The 20862-nt window shown below is 40.9% G+C and overlaps 1 pseudogene; it reads left to right on the top strand.

Annotated features, from left to right (window-relative positions):
* The first annotated feature begins 4242 nt into the window (after positions 1-4242).
* LOC138165624 (speedy protein C-like) lies at positions 4243-17343 on the top strand (annotated as a pseudogene).
* The last annotated feature ends 3519 nt before the right edge of the window (positions 17344-20862 follow it).

Here is a 20862-nt window from a genome sequence, read left to right as displayed (position 1 = left end):
CTCTGTTTTAGCAATTCCTAAAGGGTTTTTTTTAAGGGTTATTCTAAAACAAAGATTGTCTAACTGCTTCCCAGTATAGCTAAGAGAAGAGTCTTAAACAGTAATAGGGAGGCTTAGGTGAAGTAAAGGGATAAATACAATGTCAGAATTATACTGTGGGATGTTGCTGAGATTGGTCCTGGAATTTCCTTCATGAGGGATCTTCTAATATGTTAGATTTTTATTTGCTCTGGATAAAAAGCCAATGACTTGTGCTTATTCTTTTAAGTTGGTTTCAAGACAACAGTTTTTAAAACCCTCTGTGCATTTATGTTTGTCTGTACCCCCTCCCCCCCTCCCCACTGCTCAAGCTAGACATGCCTTCTTCCTGCTGTTTTCTAGAAACTTCTAGTCTGAGCTTGTTACAAAACATGGCCTTGTTGAGCTCCATAGTATCCTTCTGCTTGTGACATCAGTGGGAAACCAGTGGTATGAAATCAGTCAGAGACACGTGAGTTAAAGCAAGCCCGCTTCATGACGTAAAGCTTATGACCCTCGCTTGCCCTGCTGTGAAGGAGATGGGACCCAGGAAGACTGACAAAGCCTTCATGCCCTTTCTGCCTCCTACCAGAGTCTGAAGACCATCATACCAAAGGTTCCAGCTTCATAACTGTATTTTGTAGTGTGATTTAAATAAAGACTTTTGATAAATGTATCACTGACCTGACTGGTTGTTTTTGAAACCCTTTTTGCTTCCCCCAATTGCTAGAATGAGACAGGAACAAGAATCATCACAATCTTCTAGTGATTATGAGATTACACTCATAAAATTATAGATCTGGAGCTAGAAGGCACCCCAGAGGACATCTAATCCAATCCCCTAATGTTACAGATGAGGAATTCATGGTAGAGGTAACTCCAGAAAGTTAAGTGGTTTTTACACAGGTAGTAGCAGAAGAGGGATTTGAACCTGGGTCCTCTTGACTAAAGGCACAATGTTCTTTCCATTATTCCAGGCTTTCAGTAGAAATAAAGAAACATTTTACACCAGAAGAAAACAGTATTTAATGTTTTCAAACACCTCCAAGGAGCAACTAAGTAAAAACAAAGGAGAATTGAGTTAAGGTGGTCCTTAAAAGTCATCTAATGGGCATCTAGGTGGCATGTTTGATAGAGCACTGACCCTGGAGTCAGGAGGACCTGAATTCAAAGGTGGCCTCAGGCATTTACTAGCTATGTGACCCTGGCCACGTCATTTAATACTGATTGCCTCAAAAAAGAAAAAAATCATTGAAGTCCAAACTCTCGCAGTGCAGGAATGTCTTCTACGAACATCTGAGACCAGCAGACATCCAGCATCTATGTGAACACGGCTAGTGACATGGAACACGTTATTTTATGAATCTTACACCATATACTGCTATAAGCTGCAAATGGATAGGCAATTTAAATATGTGGTTGTTTTCTTAATAGGCAACAGGAGGAAGTAGCCTGTCACTACTATGGCTGGATTGGGAGGAGGGAGGATTTATTCTTCACCAAAGAATAGAAATCATAAAAGATAGTACACAGTTTCAGTGCCACAGAATTTAAAAAGCTTGTGTACGAATAAAATATTGCTGCAATTTATCTTGACATAGTAACTCAGAAAAGAGGCAACAGTCCCTTGCCCACAAAATCTATATTGTTGTGTCAGGGGAGAAAAGAGAAGATGGGTTCACAAAAGAAATAGTGTAACTGAACAAAGAGCAGTCTATTTGGAAGCTTTCATGCCTAATGACCACCCCAAGCTCCTAGAGAAAAAGGAAGTTGCCAGGGGAAAAAAAGCTCCCTTTTTTTGAAAATTTACTTCACACTTTGGGCCAACAGCAACAATGGGACCTCAGGTTGAATAGCTCACCTGGAACCCCATTAATTAGAACTCGCCTACCACCAAGGCAGTCTGGGGTTAGGCTGGATACTATGACGGGTTTATTAATGATCAGGGAGCCAAAAAATCGGGGTATCATAGAATTTAGAGCTAGAAGGTACATTAATGACCATCTAATCCAAGCAAATACCCAAAAGAAATTCCCATTCTAATATCCCCACGTGCTCTCTCAGCCTCTGCTTGAACACCTCCAATAAAAGAACCCTGAAGTTCAACCTCGTTTTTTCTAAATTCTGTTGTCTTCATTTACATGCTTGCAACCATTACATCGTTTTCCTGGTTGCTACTGTTTTTTTTCAAGATGGATTGTCATAGAATCCTGAGTCTGCAGCTAAAAACCCTAGAAGTCACTGGGTCCAGGTGAGAAAACTGAGGCACAGAGGAATTAAGTGGTTTGCCCGGAGTCCAGTAGAGTCTTCCCGACTCCGTTGCCTATGTCACTCTGTTTTCTGGAGTTAGGGATGGGAGGGAGGGTGGTTTTATTGGAAACTATGTTCTCAATGGAAACTATTGTTCTCATCCCCTCATGTCTCCTCGGAGAATTTGTCCTATATATCCTCTTCTCTCTTCCTGATTTTCAAGCTTATCTATTAGATTCTTTCCTGCTTCCTACCAATAAATCCAGTCTCCTCTATCCTTTAAAAAACAACCTTCACTTGACCCTTGCCATTTCCTTAAGTTAGCCATAGCCAAATCTCGGCGGGGGGGAGGGGGTTGAGGAACCATCAAGCTGCTTCCATCTCTGTGCTTCACACTAATTTCTAAATTCCTTACTAACTAGCATATGATTAATAATAATATAGTAACTAACATTTATAAAGTCTAATTCCACAATGAGAGTGAAGCTTCAATGAGAAAATGCCAACAGTTCCCAACCTTCTTAACCATTCTACAGCTTTTTACATTATTGACCACCTTGTATACCATCCTCTCCCTTAGCTTTTGAAATCTTTTTAATGAACTCAATGCAACACAAACACCAGTATAAAAAGAGCAAGAAAAAGAAATAAAAATCGACTATATATAATTTGCTAGCTTTTAATTAAGTCTATAATATATGTATAAAAATTATGTGGTATGTGTATATATACTTTAACAATATACTGCCATGTGTGGTGGCACACACACCTGTAATCCCTACTCCCAGGGAGGTTGAAGTTTATGGATCTCGAGCTCTGGAATTCTGAGCTTTGGTGGGATAAGCCCATTGGATGTGCACACTAAGTGCAGCACTAGTGTGGTGAGCCTTCCCAATGGGAGGGGATTTCACCAGCAATTGTATGTAGCACTTTATATATCATATACATAATACACATATTATATAAATAATTGTATATAGCACTTATTACAAACCAAGTTTGTAAAGCACCTTATATATCTTGACTCATTTGAACTTCACAACCCTATGAGGAAGGTGCTATTATTTTTACATTTTACAGATGAGGAAACGGACAAAAAGGTGAAGTCACTAGCCTAGAGTCATACAGCTAATAAGTGTCTGAAGCAGGATTTGAACTCAAATCTTGATTCCAAGTTCCATGTTCTATATGCTTCCATTTTGTCACCTCCCTGCTTCCAAAGCCCTAAGGAAGATCCATCCTGAAAGATGGATGAACCAGTCCAGGTTAAAAATGGAACAGGTCAAAGTCCCTATCCCACCTCCACCAATCAGTAATGGGATAAGGACCATAAATATTTGTATATGTGCATACACATAAATTCATATGTGTGTGTGTATGAATGTATACGCATGCCTGAACCAAGGTGGCTTTGTGACTAGAGAAGATGATTAATGTGAGAAATATTGAGGAGGTAGAATTAATAAGACTATGGATATAGACATAAAATATGTACTGTTACATATGCATATGTCTAAGCTGTTATATATGTGTGTATATGAACAAACATGTAGAATGTCTCAAAAGTCTTAGTGATGTCTTAAGTTATTACAACTTGAAATTTTACTAAGACTTTTGGAATACCCTGTCTGTCTGTATGTAGAGAGATCAATGTACATATATATATAGCCCCAATATTTCTCCTCTAGTCTTACATCATGAACTGCCTTGTGGATGTTTCTATCTGATCATTCCATTGTCATTAGAAAGTCACCATGTGGCGGTGGCTAGGTGGCACAGTGAATAGAGCACCAGCCCTGGAGTCAGGAGTTCAAATCTGGCCTCAGACACAACACAAAAACTAGCCGTGTGATCTTGGGCAAGTCACTTAACCTCAATTGCCCTCCAAAAAGCAAAAAAAAAAGTCACCATGTTATTGTATTTCTTGCCTTTTCGATGAGTGGGGAAGGGACTGGAGTGAGGGAGAAAATAATGATGCCGCTCAGTAAGCAGAACCTTGTAAAGAAACAGGAATGAATTTATCTGTTGAGTAGCAATGAAAAATGATTCACTCTTGCTTATATATGGTAAATATCTTTGCACAGAAAAAAATTACTCCTGCCAAAAAAGCTATTGTGTTTACTGACTTGCCTTATTTATTATTGTATTAGGTATCTTTTAATAAAAAGTGAAAGAAAAAAAGGAAGGGAAAGGAGGCAAAGAAAGAAAGAAGAGTAGAGGAAGGAAGGAAAGGAAGAAAGAATGGAAGGAAAGAAAGGGAGGGAGGAAGAATAGAAGGAAAGAAAGAATGGAAAGAGAAAAGATGCAGGAAGAAACGAAAGAAGCAAAAGGATAGAGAGAAAAGAGAAGGAAGGAAGGAATAAAAGAAGGAAAAGGAAGAAAGAATAGAAGGAAAGAAGTAAGGAGGGAAGTGTTACCATATTCACAAAAAAAGTTTACTTTCCCAGTAAACTTGCCTTCCTTCAAAATTTCCTGTTCTTTCCTGTTATCAGACTCTCAAATTCCAGCTATTTGTCATTTTTATTCACTCCCTATGTAGTAAATTGATTAGTCTAATCAATTTGTCCTCCATATTTTTCACATTTATTCTCTCTTCTGCACTCACATGGCTGCCCCCTTAGTTCAGGCCATCATCCCTGTTCTCCTACACTATAATAACAGCCTTAAGATTTTCTGTTTCTAGTTTTTTTCTCTTTCCAATCCATTCTCTGCTTGGCTGCCATAATAATCTTCCTCTTATTTCTGATCATGTCCTTCCACTGCTCAATAGTCTTCAGTGACTCCCTATTGGCTCTAGTATAAAGTAAAAATGCTTGAGCCTAGTATGTAAAACCTTCCCCCATAATCTGACTCAGTCTAACTTTTCAGACATTTCACATTTCTACCCTTTGTATATTCTACACTCCAGTCAAACTGGAACAGCTTTGTTTTTGTTTAGTTGTTTTCCAGTCATGTCCCACTCTTCATGAGCCCTTTGGGGGTTTTCTTGGCAAATATACTGGAATGGTTTGCCATTTCCTCCTCCAACTCATTTTATAGATGAGGAAATTGAGGCAAACAGGGTTAATGACTTGCCCAGGGTTACACAACTAGTAAATGTCTAAGGCCGAATTAGAACTCAGACTCCAGGCTTGGTGTTCTATCCACTGCACCACCTAGCTGCCCCTGTGAAACATAATCTCCTTGAAATCAGGGAGTTTCATTTTTGTCTCTGCATTTTCCAACATCTAGTACAATATCTTGCATTCAGTAGATGCTTAATAAATGTTTGTTGAATTAAATCATGGAGTTCTCTCCATTATATTGGGCAGCACTTGGTCTATTATTCCACCTGCACATCATTTCATATATGATTTCTTTCCTGGAAGTTAAAAAATCTGTAATTTGAGTTAATATTTTAGAGAAGGTAAATGACATATTTTCTTATAGCTTTTCAGAGATTTCTCTTGAACTGTATTAGACGTTATGAGGCATATTTTACACATATACATATGTGTGTATATAAATAATCTGAATTTAAAAGAATTGTGTTAGTTTGAATCATTGAAGAAGGCATGGAAGAGGAAAAAGAAGTTGAGCTGAACCATGGAGGACTGGTAAGATTCAGGTACTTTGTGATAGGGAAGCCAGGAGGGTATTCTGCCTCTAGAGAGCTGAATGAGCAAAGGCTAATTGTAGCACTGTTCAGTTTATTTGATATCCAGGTTATATTGTAGACCTTAAGCAAAGCCAGTCATGTTTGGTTTGTCATTTTATCCTGAGTGTAAAGGCTCTTAAAACCAATTTCTTTTTTTTTTAAGTTTTAAAAATATATTTGAAACTTACATGCAAAATAAGGAAAGAAAAAAAACATGTTACCATGTAAAAAGCAGAACTTAAAAAGAGGATTCAATATAAAGCAAAAAATTTACATTTCAAGAAAACCTATATAATAAATACTACAGAGCTGTTCATCTTTTCTTTGCTTCCTTGTAGGTTTACTTTTGTTCCCTGCTGTGCCCTTTTTACTTTGTATTTTTGCCCTTCTCCCCCCCCCAGAAGTCTACAATTAAGCACAGATACATGCATGCATGCATGTATACATGTATGTACACCGTGTGTATCCATGTCTTGTACATATACGCACAGATATACATAAACATACACATATACACTCAAATGCATGCATGTGAGACCATATTCTGCTGATTTCCACTTGTCCTCTATTTCTCTGAAGGTGGATAGCATCTTCCTTCATAAGTCCAAGTCTTTCTACGCTTTTCTAAATCCACCAACTCATTTCCTACCCCACAATATTCTGACCTAATCATATTCTATCTAGGAGACTGTCTATGAAAGATTCCCCCCCCCCCCAACCTTTCTGCATTCCCTCCATTCTTGGCTACATGGGTTTTATTTATAAAGAAAATTTTAATTTGAAATGAAATAATCAAAATTATCCATTTTACACTTCAACACGGCTCTCACTTTATAATATGGTTTAAGGTCTGACACTACTGAATCTAGTTCCTTCACAACTTTTCCGCCTAGTTTCCTTGAAGTTCCTGATTCTGTTCTTCCAAACAAACCCAGTTATTATTTTTTTCTGACTCAGTAAGATACTTTTTAGTAATGTAATTTAAATGACATTACATAAATATGTAAAATTGTCATTTTAAAAATTATATTAGCTTTACCTACTCATGCCCAATGAATATTCCTTCAATTATTTAGATCTAACTTTGTATAAAAGGTGTTTGTGTTTATATTTGCATAGTTCCTGTGTCTGTTTTGGCAGTATACTCTCCTATTTTTAATACTATCTAGTTATTTTATATGGTCCAAAACTTAATATGGCTGACACAGTATAGGTTCCCTATTTTTCTCTTTTGATTAAATCTATTTTAGCTTTAACTTTGAGATCATGATTACTATCCCTGATTTTTTACATAATAAATTCTACTCCTGACCTTATTTTATGTTTGTCTAAGGTCACTTTCACAAAAATTATTTCTATCTTCTATTTTCTCAAGAGGATAGTTGATTCTAGTAATTTCAGAAATTCCTGACAATTTCCATTCAAGTAGTCTTTTATTCTCACTTTCCTTAACCCCGATTTCATCCTATTTAGCTAAAGGGGGATAAATGGACTCAGAAGATCATGACAATTAAACCAATTCATGTTAAAGACATCCAAAACAGAACTCACTATGTCTCCCCCACAAACTTACCTCCCTTGCAAATCTTTCTCCCCTTTTGAGCCACCAACATTCTTCCAGTATCCCATGGTCATAACGTTGGCATTGCCCTCTACTCCTCACTCCCCCTCCTTCCATGTATCACTTGGTTGGCTCATCGGACAGAGCACCAGACCTAGAGTCAGGAAAACCTGAGTTCAAATCCAGCCTCAGACATTTATTAGCCATGTGACCCTGGGCAAGTCACAGCCTCTGTTTGCCTCATTTTCTTCATCTGTAAAACTGTAATAATAATAGCGCTTAACCTCCCAGTGTTGTGATGATCAAATGAGAAAATAATTGTAAGGTGCTAAGCACAATGCCATCCACATAGTATGTGATATATGTTTTAGCTATTATTGTGACTATTACTTGTACAACTACTTAGTTCAGGTCCCTATTACCTTTAGCCTAGATTACTGCAACAGATTCCTAAAGGGTCTCCCTGTCTTAAGTCCATCCAATATATCTCTTCCATGATAATTTTTATCTATCATTTCACTCTTATACTCAATCAATTACAGTGGTTTCCTATTGTCTCTAGTGACTCTGTTTAGTTTTAAAAGCCCTTCACACCTATCACCAATCTATCTTTCTAGCCTCATCATCCATACCTTCCCCTCCCACATTCCATGACATGACATGCATTCCAGTCAAACTGACCTTCAGATACTCCATCTCCTGTCTTCATGCCTTTGCAGTGGCTGGCCCCCCCATGCCTGTAATGCACTTCTGTCTCATCTCTACCTGGTAGGATCCCTCTCTTCCAGCCAAGGGACCATCTTACACATAAAATCCATCCTGATCCCCTTAAATGCTAATGCCCTCCCTAACTACTTTGTTTATGTGTTTTAATCCTTATCACACTTATTCTGTATATACTTATATGTCTTTGTTCTCTCTTCCATTAGAATGTGAGTTTCTTGCAAACAGGGATGGTTTCATTTCTTATATTTGTATCCCTAGGACCTAACACAGTGCTTGACACATAGAGGGAACTTCAGTACTTGATTGTACTCTCTCTCTCTCTCTCTCTCTCTCTCTCTCTCTCTCTCTCTCTCTCTCTCTCTCTCTCTCTCTGTATATATATAATTTGAGGCAATCAGGGTTAAGTGACTTGCCCATTGTTACACAGCTAGCAAGTGTCTGAGACTAAATTAGAACTCAGGTCCTTCTAACTCCAGGGCCAATGCTCTATCCACTGTGCTCCCTAGCTGACCTTGATTAAATTCTCAGAATACTAATGAGCACCAAGAAGAATCCTGGCAATAAATGAAGACACTAGTGCATTGTTGGAGGAGGAGTTGTGGACTGATCCAACCATCCTGGAGAACAATTTGTAACTATGCCCAAAGGGCAAAAAAAAATGTGTATACCCTTTGGTCCAGCAATATCACTACTAGGTCTATATCCTAAAGCTATGAAAGGGAAAAGGACCTACATGTGCAAAAATATTTATAGCAGCCCTTTTTGTGGTGGCAAAATACTGGAAATTGAAGGGATGCCCATTAATTGGGGAATGGCTAAACAAGGTGTGTTATATGAATGTAATGCAATACTATTGTGCAATAAGAAATGATGAACAGTCAGATTTCTGGAAAAACTTGTATGAACTGATGCAAAGTAAAATGAGCAGAACCAGGAAAACATTGTACATAGTATCAGCAACACTGTGAGATGATGAACTATGAATGACTCAGCTTTTCTCAGCAACACAGTGATCTAAGACAAGTACAAAGGACTAAGACAAGCACAAAGGAAGGAAAATGTTATCCACATCTAGATAAAGAACTGATGAACTCTGAAAGCAAATTGAAGTCTATTTTTGTCACCTACTTTATTCTTTTCATGTTTTTTTCCTTTTGATCTGTTTCTTCTTTCACAACTGTGACTAATATGGAAATATGTTTTACATGATAGCACATGTATAATCTATATCAAATTGCCTACCATTTTCAGAGAAGGGAGGGAAGGGAAGGAGGGAGAAGAATGTGGAACTCAAAATCTTGGAAAAATGAATGCTAAAAATTGTCTTGACGTGTAATTGGGGGAAAAAATAAAATACTATTTAAAAAAAATAAAGAATGCTCTGTGCAACTCCTCCCCCCTCCTCCCCAAATAAAAGAATCCTCCCAACAAACTGAATGATCCTTTCCAACACCTTTGATTCCACTGAAGATAACTCTGTGGTACAGAAGAATAGCAGTGGACTTGGGTTTGAAATTTTGGACTGAAACTTCCTGTATGACGTTGGCTCAGTTGGGACTTCAGTTTCCTCATCTATACAATGGGGGAGTGGGAGTTGGACTGAATGACTTCTTGGGTCCCTTCTAGTTCTCAAACAATTATTCAATGATCTATAAAATAAAGTAATTGACCTGAATGACCTGGGAAGTTCCCTGCAGTTCTGGAACCTCTGATAATATATACAAAAAGATAACTTCTTCCTCCTAGTGGGATTCAACAACTAAATGGTCACTAAGGCAGCTAGGTGGCACAGTGGAGGGAGCACCAGACCTGGAGTCAGGAAGACTTGAGTTCAAAGCCAACCTCGGAGACTTACTAGCTGTGTGACCCTGGGCAAGTCACTTAATCCTGTTTGCCTCAGTTTCCTCATCTGTAAAATGAGCTGGAGAAGGAAATGGCAAACCATTCCAGCATCTCTGCCAATGGGGTCATAAACAGATGCTACTGAAAAACAACTAATCAACCACAAAATGGTCACTGGCACTTTTTGCATGGGACTTGATTCTATCTTCATGAAAAACAAAATATTCTTGTTTTTCTTTCTCTTTGAACATAGTCTAAAGTCTAAGAATTTAAGTTGCATGCATGATGCCATCAGGAATGATATCAGCATATGTTATTAACTGAAATCACACAGGAAGGAGGGGGAGGAAAGAGACTCAATGCTTGGATATCTAATTACTTTGGAATCCTTTAATGAAGGACTACCAAAGCAGTATACTCTGAGTCAAACCTATTACACTAGAGGTTATTTGTATGTTTTACCTCTGAATGTTTAAGAGGGAAGGATAAGAACTCAGTGAGGTCTTTTCTGAGCCATAAGAAGCCTGAAATAAATTAAATTAGCCATACAAATTAAAATAGGCCTGTAGGTCCCAGGGTCTGCTGACTAGATTAGGTCTTGTTGCTGTTGTTTGTCTTTCCTTTTCCTAGAGGACCAATGACATCACAGTGTGATTTCTTGACTCCTGTGTGAATTGGATTTAAGTGAGGCAGAGTTGCGCAAAGCCTCGATGAAAAGAAAGAAAGGCAAGTGGGGTTTTCTGTACAGCCAGGAACAGTGGTTCTAGGTTTCTGCTGGGCATGGCTAGCAGGAGCATGCGCTCTATTTGGGCATATGTATTGCCCTACCCCACAGGGTGCAAGCTCTTTAGGACAGGAATTGTTTCATTTTTGTTGCTGTCTCCCCAAGAACTAGTTCAATACCTAATAAGTGACATATCTGAACTCAGACAGTCTGGATTCAATCTTGGTGACTTTTCATCAAATAACTTCATGAGTAATATCTCTCACACCCAGGTCACTACACACACACACACACACACACACACACACACACACACACACAGAGAAAGGGGCCTTTAGCTCTCATGCTAGGACCCAGACTAATGAGTCATCTAATATAGAACAGGTTTTAGTTAGACCCATAAGAAATTCAAAGGATTTGCACCTCAGCCCATAGACAGTGGAGATAATGATTCTCCCTTTTTCCAATGGGCCTTTCCCTTCCAAAGGGATCAATATGGCATTCTAGATTTATAGTATGCTCCCCTTATTCTTCCAATGAGAGAAAATAACTTAAAATGGTCCTCCCTTCTGGTATTTCTTCAGGAATTAAACAGTCTACATATCTCACAACACCAGTGAAAATATCAGTATAGGTCATTCTTCAACTTCATGTCTCCCTAATGTGCTCAACTTTCCCCTTTAAGACTTTATCTGGAAGTATGTTCTCTTTAAGGGGAACAGAGAAAAGGAGAATTCACATGGCCATCCTGGACTTCTTTCAGATTTTAGTGTATTTCTCTGAACCACATTAGTCTGGGTCTCCACATCAAATTTTGTCTCCATCTGACATCAGGTCCCCCTCTCTTGGGGCTGCTGCATGATGTCCAAGTGGACATATGCAGGCTTCTTTCCAAGGAACCAAGTCTCTGCTTGGGTATAGACACCATCCCTCAAGAGGACCTCTCTTTTTTTTTTAAGCAATCAGGGTTAAGTAACTTGCTCAAGGTTACATGGCCAGTTATTTCTGGGTGTGGTGCTGAGTATCTGAGCCTAGATTTGATCCCCAGGTCATCCCGACACTGAAGCCAGTGCTCCTACTAGCTGAGTCACCTGGCTGCCCCTAAGCAATTGGGGTTAAGTAACTTGCTCAAGGTTACACAGCCAGGTGTTTCTGGGTGGGTGCTAAGTGTCTGAGCCCGGGATTCGATCTCCAGGTCATCCCAACACTGGAGCCGGTGCTCTTACTCGCTGTGCTACCTGGCCACCCCAAGAGGACCTCTCTTAAAGGCCAGGTCAAAGCTCTTTTAAAAATTTATTTAGTATTTAATATTCCCCCAGTTACATATAAAAACAATTTTTAACATTTGTTTTTAAAACTTTGAGTTCCACATTCTCTCCCTTCCTCCTTTCCCCCTCTCCCATTGAGAAGGCAAGCAATTCCATGTAAGTTACATATGTGTAGTCTTGCAAAACATATCTATAATAGTCATTTGTGAAAGAAAACATGGATAAAAAAGCCCTCAACAAAAATAAAGTGAAAAAAACAACAAAAGCTGTTTCATCTATATTCAGACACTATCAGTTCTTTCTCTGGAGACAGATAATATTTTTCATCCTACCGTGTTTCCCCGATAATAAGACCTATCCCAAAAATAAGCCCTCCCCTTACTGTGTAAGATTCCTCTAAAATAAGCCCTCCCCCGAAAATAAGCCCTATTGAGATTGCTACTGTAGTGAAGGTGATCCCCTGCGCTACACGCTACATTACGGTACCCTCTGTATGCACCACCCCCCCACCCCGGTGAAACGCATGCCGCGCTCTGAGCTGCATCCAATCAGAGCTGCAGCAGTGAGCACGTCATCCTGTTCTTCCCCAGTGATTTGCTTGCTGGTGCCATTGAGAGCAGTGCCGCGGAGGAGAGCTGAGGCAGGACAACATAAAAACCCAGTATGTAAGCGGGAGTGAGGGGGCATGATGGAGGATAAAAAGGGCATGATGGAGGAAAAAAGAACTCAGGGGGCATGATGGAGTGAAAAGAAGGACTGATGGTCATAATTTTATTATTCTGTCTGTTTTGACCCCCAGACATGAGTACAAAAAGGAAGAGCTACCATATACTGTTGAGTATAAGAAAGCAATTGTAGAGGAGTCACATGGCAAGAATCTTGCAGTTTTCTGTAAAGAAAAACTTTTGGATCTTCGAATGGTCAGAAAATGGAGAGCAGATTATAATAACCTCAATCAACAGGTGGATGAGGGAAAAGGGAAAAAGCACAGGTCTGGATCAGGTTGGCAGCCCTTATATCCTGACTTGGAGATCCTCATTGGTGAATGGATTGCTGACAGGAGAGCAAAGGCCTTGGTTGTGCACAGGGCTGATATTCAAGCATTTGCCCTTTCAATGGCACCAGAGTTTGAAATGGTCTCAGAAGGATTCAAAGCATCACAACACTGGTTAGACGGCTTCCTTCAACGGTATGAACTGTCCCTAAGAAGATCAACAACACTGTTTAAGCTGGAAGATGCTGAAGTTATTAAACATGCACTTGCATTCAAGTCCTTTATTGATAGGATCGACATTTCCAAGTACCAAACCTGCAATATGATTGCTATGGATGAAACTGCAGTGTTTATGGGACAAGGATCTCAAACAACAATTCATCACAGGGGTGCAACGTCAACCTACATTCCCACCACTGGCTATGAAAGTGCACGGGTCACCTGTGTTTTGGCAATTCGTTTGGATGGAAAGATAGCCACACTTCTAATCATCAGTAAGGGCAAGAAAGAAGATTGAACGTGTATCTGGCATTTACGTTCTTGAAACCGAAAAAGCCTGGTGTACGCAAGCCGTTATAAGAAAGTGGGTTGATTTAACGCTGCCACTTGTTATGCGAGGTAACCAAAGAGGTCTGATAGTCTGGGATTCAGCCAGCACTCACCGCACTAAAGAAATGAAGAACTTCCTTGCAGAGAGAAGAATAGATCAAGTAATGATTCCTGCAGGAATGACTGCCTATCTCCAGACCCTTGATATTGCAATAAAGAAGCCATTCAAGGACCATTTGCGCATGGAAGTCAATGACTACATTGAAAATAGAATGGAAAGAAATCAGCGTGGAAACTTTGTGAAGCCCTGTCTGCAAGAAGTCGTGACTTGGGTGAAGAAGTCATGGGATAAAATTACTGACAGCTGTGTCACCAAGGCACTACGAGCAGGTTACCTGGACAAGACATATTCATTTAAAGAGAGCTATATTGCTGGACATGACAGATTGGGTCCACTTCTTCTGAAGGAAATGGAGGCACAAGACATCCAGGACGGAATTCAGTGTATGGACACTTATGACGATGTTGTTGAAGAAGATGACATGATCATTATTGAATAAAGGTACATTTTTTTTGTTCAAATTTACCTGTTTATTAAAATTGCTGTCAATGTTCATTAAAATAAGCCCTCCCCTGAAAATAAGACCTCTGGTGTTTTTCTGTCCAAAAAAATTAGTAAGACAGTGTCTTATTATCGGGGAAACACGGTACGTCCTTCAGATGGACCATTGTATTGCTGAAAATAGCTAATTCATTCACAGCTGATCATTTTACAGTGCTGCTGTTACTTTGTACCCAGTACATTTCACTTTGTATCAATCCATGTAAGTCTTCCTAGGTTTTTCTGAGAGTATCTTGCTCATCATTTCTTATAGTACAATAGTATTCCATCATAATCATATAGCACTATTTGTTCAGCCATTTCCCAATTGATGGGCATCCCCTCAATTTCCAATTCTTTACTCCCAGAAAAGAACTGCTATAAATATTTTTGTACATATGGGTCCTTTTCCTTTTTATCTCTTTTGGGATACAGCAGGTCAAAGCTCTTAGCACAGGTATAAACTTTATCTGGGCAGTTAGGTAGCACAGAGGATAGAAGGCTAAGCCTGAAGTCAGAAAGATTCATCTTCCTAAATTCAAATCTGGCCTCAGACACTTACTAGCTGTGTGACTCTCAGCAAATCACATAATGCTGTTTGCCTCAGTATCCTCATCTGTAAAATGAACTGGAGAAGGAAATGGCAAACCACTCCAGTATCTTTGCCAAGAAAACGCCAAATGGGGTCACAAAGAGTTGGGCATGACTGAAATGACCCCATAACACTACCACCAAACTTTATCAGCAATGAAATATTGACAGCTAGGTGGATAGAGTACTGGGCCCAGAGTCAGGAAGACCTGAGTTCAAATCTAGGTCAGTAGTAACTAGCTGTGTGACCCTGGGCAAGTCACTTAGCCACTGTTTGCCTCAGTTTCCTCAAGTGGAAATTTTGTTCTTCAGTTGTGTTCAACTCTTCACAACCCCATATGGGGTTTCTTAGCAAGGATACTGGAGTCAATGCTATGTTCTTCTCCAGCTCATTTTACAGATGTGGAAACTGAGGCAGAGTTAAATGACTTGCCCAGGGTCACATAGTTTTTAAGTGTCTAGGCCAAATTTGAAATAAGGAATATGAATTCTCCTGACTTCAGGCCTGGCCCTCTATCCACTGCACCACTTAGTGCCCCACAAGTGTAAAATGGCGATTATAATTGTAGCTGCTTCTAGACAGTGTTATGAGGATTGAAATAATAATTGTAAAGTCCTTAGCACAGTGCCTCACCTTAGTAAGTGCTATATAAATATTAGCTGCTATTCACTGAGGAATTCCCCTTGTTGATGCAGTTCTAAATCAGTGAACTTCATCACTGATGTATTAATTTAGAGGGAGCTAGGTGGTGCAGTGAGTTAGGAAAATTCGTCTTCCCAAGTTCAAATCTGGCCTCAGACACTTACCAGATGTGTGTTCTTGGACAAGTCACTTATCCTATTTGCCTCAGTTTCTCATCTGTAAAATGAGCGGAAGAAGGAAATGGTGAACCACTCCAGTATCTTTACCAAGAAAGTCCCAAATAGGGTCATAAAGAGTTGGACAGAACTAAAAGGATTGAACAACAATGTGGCACCGTGCATAGAGGGCTAGCCCCCAAATCAAGAAGACTGCCTTTCAGACATTTCTGTTTGGGATATCCAGTAGACATCTTACACTAAACATGTCCAAAACGGAGCTCATTATCTTTCCCTCTAAACTCTTCTCTCCTCCAACCTTCTCTAGGGCAACATTAGCCTCCCAGTCCCTCAGACTCCCAAACTAGGAGGCATCCTCAAATCCTCGGTATCTTTTCCCATGCCCCATATCCAGTCTTTTGCCAAGGCCTGTCAATTTCACTTTACAATATCTATTGAATATGCCTCTTTATTCCTCTAATACTACTGCCACTCTGTTGAAGGACATCATCATCTCATGCCTGGATTAATAGTAACACCCTGGAGTCTGATTATCTCAAGTCTCTCCCCACTCCAATCCATCCTCCATTTGGTCACTAAAGTGATTTTCCTAAAATGCAGGTCTGACCATGTCACCCTCCTCCCCCACTCAATAAACTCCTTGGCTCCCTATCCCCCCCCCCCCCAGGATCAAATACAATATGTTCTGCTTGGCATTCAAAGCCTTTTAGAACTTAGCTCTCTCCTAACTTTCAAGTCTTTCAACGTTATACACTCTTTGATCCAGAGATGCTGGCTTCTTTGATGTTACAGCAAAAAGAAAACCCAATCGTTAGGCTCTGGGCATTTTCTCTGCCCATCCCTGATGCCCTGAGCCCTCCTCATTTCTGCCTACTGGCTTCCCTGGCTTCTTTAAGTCCCATCTAAAATCCTCTCTTTTAATGGAAATTTTTCTGAACACCTCTTAATTCTAGTGCCTTCCCTCTCTTCATTATTTCACATTTATCCCATATATAACTTGTTTGTGTATATTTATTTATCTCTTCCATTAGGTCATGAGCTCTTTGAGGACAAGAACTGTTTTTTTCTCTGTATCCCCACCTCTTAGCATAGTACCTGACATATAAATGAGAAAGATTTCAAATCTCTGATAAGCATCTCTTGCCCTAATTTATTTCCAAAGAACTGGTCTGCAGCTCAGTTAATATACCCATAGCAATCTTTTCTTAGCCCTGTATCTACCTAAGGACAAGGGGGAAAACAGAGAGGACCCTAAGTATGAGATTTTGTCCTGGGCCCTGGGCTTAGGGTGGTAGAAGCTTGTGAGCAACTTCCTGTGTTGGAGGACCAGCTGTGGGCATGAATGGGCTACCTGGAAGCTGTGCACCAGCACTGTTGTGAAGAGGTCATGGCAAAAGAATCATCCCATTGGGCCTGGACCAGGGAGTGTCCTGCCCACCATGGGGTGGGGGTGGGGGCGGGTCACTCATTGAGGTTCACCACAGGAGGACCAGAACTATCCTTCTGTCATGTCCCTTGTCTTAAATCTCTCTCCACAGGTCTGTTCCATTTGTGGCTGGATCTGGTGGAGCCATTTCCCATTTCCTCCCAAACAGAACTCCCTTAAACAGCATTGCCCCCAGCAGCAGTCCCCCAAATAGCTTCCTCCAATTCAGTCCCTTTCCACTCTTTCCTTGGCCCCTTGGCCTAGGAACCTTTTCCTCATTCTCCCTCCAGTGCTGCAGCTAGAGCCTGGGACCTACACTTTGCAGATCATGCCATAGCTGGCTGCCACTGCCTCCCCTATTTCCTGGCAGTCCATAAGATAAAGAACAGTTGGGACCAGCCTGCCAACCTCTCTCCCCTGTGTGGGCTTACAGCCCTCCCTGACTTCAGGCTGGCATTACTGCTGCTCTCCTCCTTCCTTCCTTCCTTCTCTTATTCAACTTCCTATATATTAAGCATCTGCCTTCCTTGAAGTATAACTCCTATCCTTGCCATTACAATGGGCTTGATTCGTTTAATAAATTGGAGAAGAGGGGTGGCTAGGTGGCATAGTGAATAGAGTACCAGCTCAGGAGTCAGGAGGACCTGAGTTCAAATCCAGCCTGAGACACTTAACACTTACTAGCCATATGACCTTGGGCAAGTCACTTAATCATCCACTTCAGCTCTAGATCTAGGCTCAGTTCTACAACCATTTGTTGTATCAAGGGCATATGAAGATATGACATCTTGATACAATGTAATAACTATGTATTGAGTACCTGCAGTGTCCTGAGTGCTGCTCAAGAGCTGGGGATACAAATAAAGACAGACAGTCCTGGCCTCAAGAAGCTTGCAATCTGATCTAGTCTGGTTCCTAACCTTGTGGAGCTTCCCATTCAATGGGAAAATAAAACACATATCTAAATGACTATTTTACAAATACAAAAGAGAGATACAAAGTGCTATGTGAGGTCTGAGATGGAGAAATGTAAATGGGGGGTTACAATTATGAAGGTTTTTCTGGAGGTAGAATTTAAATTGGTTTTTAAAGAATGAGTAGAGCACTGGAGCTGGAGTCAGGAAGACCTGAGTTCAAATCTGGCCTTAGACACTTAATAGCTGTGTGACACTGAGCAACTCACTTAATCTTATTTGCCTCAATTCCCTCATCTGCAAAATGAGCTGGAGAAGGAAATGGCCAACCACCCCAGTGTCTTTGTGAAGAAAACCCCAAATGGGGTCACAAAGAGTCAGGCATAACTGAAAAGGACTCAACAACAACAAGAAACTGTATAGGCAGAAGAGGGGAGGGCATTCCAAGCTTGGGGGGGAAAGCTCACACAAGCATGTCTATGGGGAAGCATGGAATCGATATAGGATAGAATTAGCAGTCCAGTTGACCAGGGCTTATAGGATGTGGGAAAGAGTAATATGAGATTTCTCTGCAAAGGTAAAATGGAGCAAGACCATGGCTGTTTTAAAAGTCAGGCTGTGTGGGGCGGCCAGGTAGCACAGCGAGTAAGAGCACCGGCTCCAGTGTTGAGAAGACCTGGAGATCGAATCCCGGGCTCAGACACTTAGCACCCACCCAGAAACACCTGGCCGTGTAACCTTGAGCAAGTTACTTAACCCCAATTGCTTAGGGGCGGCCAGGTGGCTCAGCGAGTAAGAGCACTGGCTCCAGTGTTGGGATGACCTGGATCAAATCCTGGGTTCAGACACTCAGCACCACACCCAGAAATAACTGGCCATGTAACCTTGAGCAAGTTACTTAACCCCGATTGCTTTAAAAAAAAAAATAATAAAAGTCAGGCTGTGAGTTTGAACTTTACTTGAAAGGTAATGTTCAGCTGTGTTTCAACTCTTCCTGACCCCATGGACCACTGTCCATGGGGTTTTCTTGGCAATGATACTGGAGTGAATTGCCTTTTGCTTCTTCAACTTGATAGGAAAAAGGGAACTTGGGGTGTATGGGGTGATCAAGGACATATCTGGCGTGAGGGCTACCAAACCTTTTTCAGGGCTGCTCACCCACCTTTGGTATTCACCTTCATTCACCAATTACCTGCAGAAGAAGCTGTAACATGCTCAGTGGTCACACCCCAGTTAACCTCGGTAGATGGGCTAAATCAGGTTGAGGGTAACTGAGGGGCTTCTAACCCATTGGTAAGTTATGGGGATGTCTACCCCAAATATGTGAAGACTTCCCTTAGTGGAATGGGTGAGTGAGAAAAATTTGTCCCAACATCCATGAAACTGGCTGAAGCAGGTGCTGTGGACCACAGAATTTGGTCAGACATTGAAGTTGCCAACATCATCTACTGAGTCCTGGGCCATGGATGGTCATCCTGACTTTTGTCCTGCCACCAGAATTCAATGACTCAGGCAGAGAGAGGCTGACATCTCTGTGCAATCCTGCTTCATTTAAATTCAGTTCGTTTGAGTCAAGATGTCATACCATGGTGCCATTGGTCCTCTCTTGAAGGACAAATAACAATGGAGAACCATTAAAGGAACTTAGATAATAGATTCAGGGTTGAAAAAACCTCAGAAGTCATCACTGTAATTCAAACCCGTCATTTTACAGATGAGGAAACTGAGTCCCAAAGATGCTAAGTAGATTGCCCAAGGTCATCCAGATGGCAAGTGATGGAATGGGGAGTGGAATCCAGGTCCTCCAATCCCTAGTCTAGTATTCTTTCCATTATGCCAGGCTACCTCTGATGAGGAGACCAGCCAAATCTAGACATTCAGATTGACTATTGGCTCTAACACTAGTTGTTAAAGTCACATTACCTCTTTGCGTATGTTTCCTTATCTGCAAAATGTAAACTGCCTCAATCTGTTAATAAGCATTTATTAAGTGCTTACTGTGTGCCAGGCACTGCATAGTCTAGGAATGTGTCAAGTTTGAATTGGAAGGGGGTGCAAGGGGAAAGGAATGAAAAACCTATAACAGCCTAGCGCAAAAATATAGATCATGATGACGAGGGCCGAGAAAGAACGGAAAAGAGATGAGTAATATGACAGGCATGCGCACAGGATATCCTTGTGAATAATGTTTCTCTGGCATCTTCCATAGGAGGCCCTATCCACAGGACACAGGAAGTTGGATTTGTAAATTCAAAGAGAGAAAGATTAAAGGGACAGTGTAAATTACCAGATGTCTGTTACTAAGGTAAGAGGAGAGGGCGCCATCTCATCAAGTTTCCAGCCTGGTCCCCTGCCTTGGAGAAAGACAGCATCACTATTGCTGTTCCAAGTTTTTGTTCCTTTCTGATTTGCCCCAGAAAGGATTCCACCCAGTACATTATACTATTTACTTTGAAAATCTTTCTCAGTAGTTCATTTAATGATTACCTGGTCATATATTTTGCATCCCGGTGATTCTGGCCCCCAAATCCTGTTACCTATCCCCTCGCACCTGACTCCTTATCCCCATCCACCTCAACACCAAAGTCCCATCCAACCCCGATGCTACCCACTCCTTCCGCTGTACCCTCTGGAAAGCTTACTCCATGAGCAACAAGCTTTGTTTCACCTTAAATCTCTTCCTTTCCTTTCATCTTCTGGCTCTCACGGAGACCAGGCTCCCTCCTGGTGACATAGCTGTTGAAGGAAGAAAGGAAGGAAGGGAGGAAGGAAGGGAGGGAGGAAGGAAGGAAGGAAGGAAGGAAGGAAGGAAGGAAGGAAGGAAGGAAGGAAGGAAGGAAGGAAGGAAGGAAGGAAGGAAGGAAGGAAGGAAGGAGGGAAGGAAGGAGGGAGGGAAGGAGGGAGGGAAGGAAGGAGGGAAGGAAGGAGGGAGGGAAGGAGGG

This window comes from Petaurus breviceps, unplaced genomic scaffold, assembly GCF_028583685.1.
Source record: "Petaurus breviceps papuanus isolate PSGF00001 unplaced genomic scaffold, PetGlider_PUasm1.0 214, whole genome shotgun sequence".
Lineage (NCBI taxonomy): Eukaryota > Metazoa > Chordata > Mammalia > Diprotodontia > Petauridae > Petaurus > Petaurus breviceps.
The sequence above is the reverse complement of the archived record's forward strand: the minus strand, read 5'-3'. Positions and strand labels throughout refer to the sequence as shown.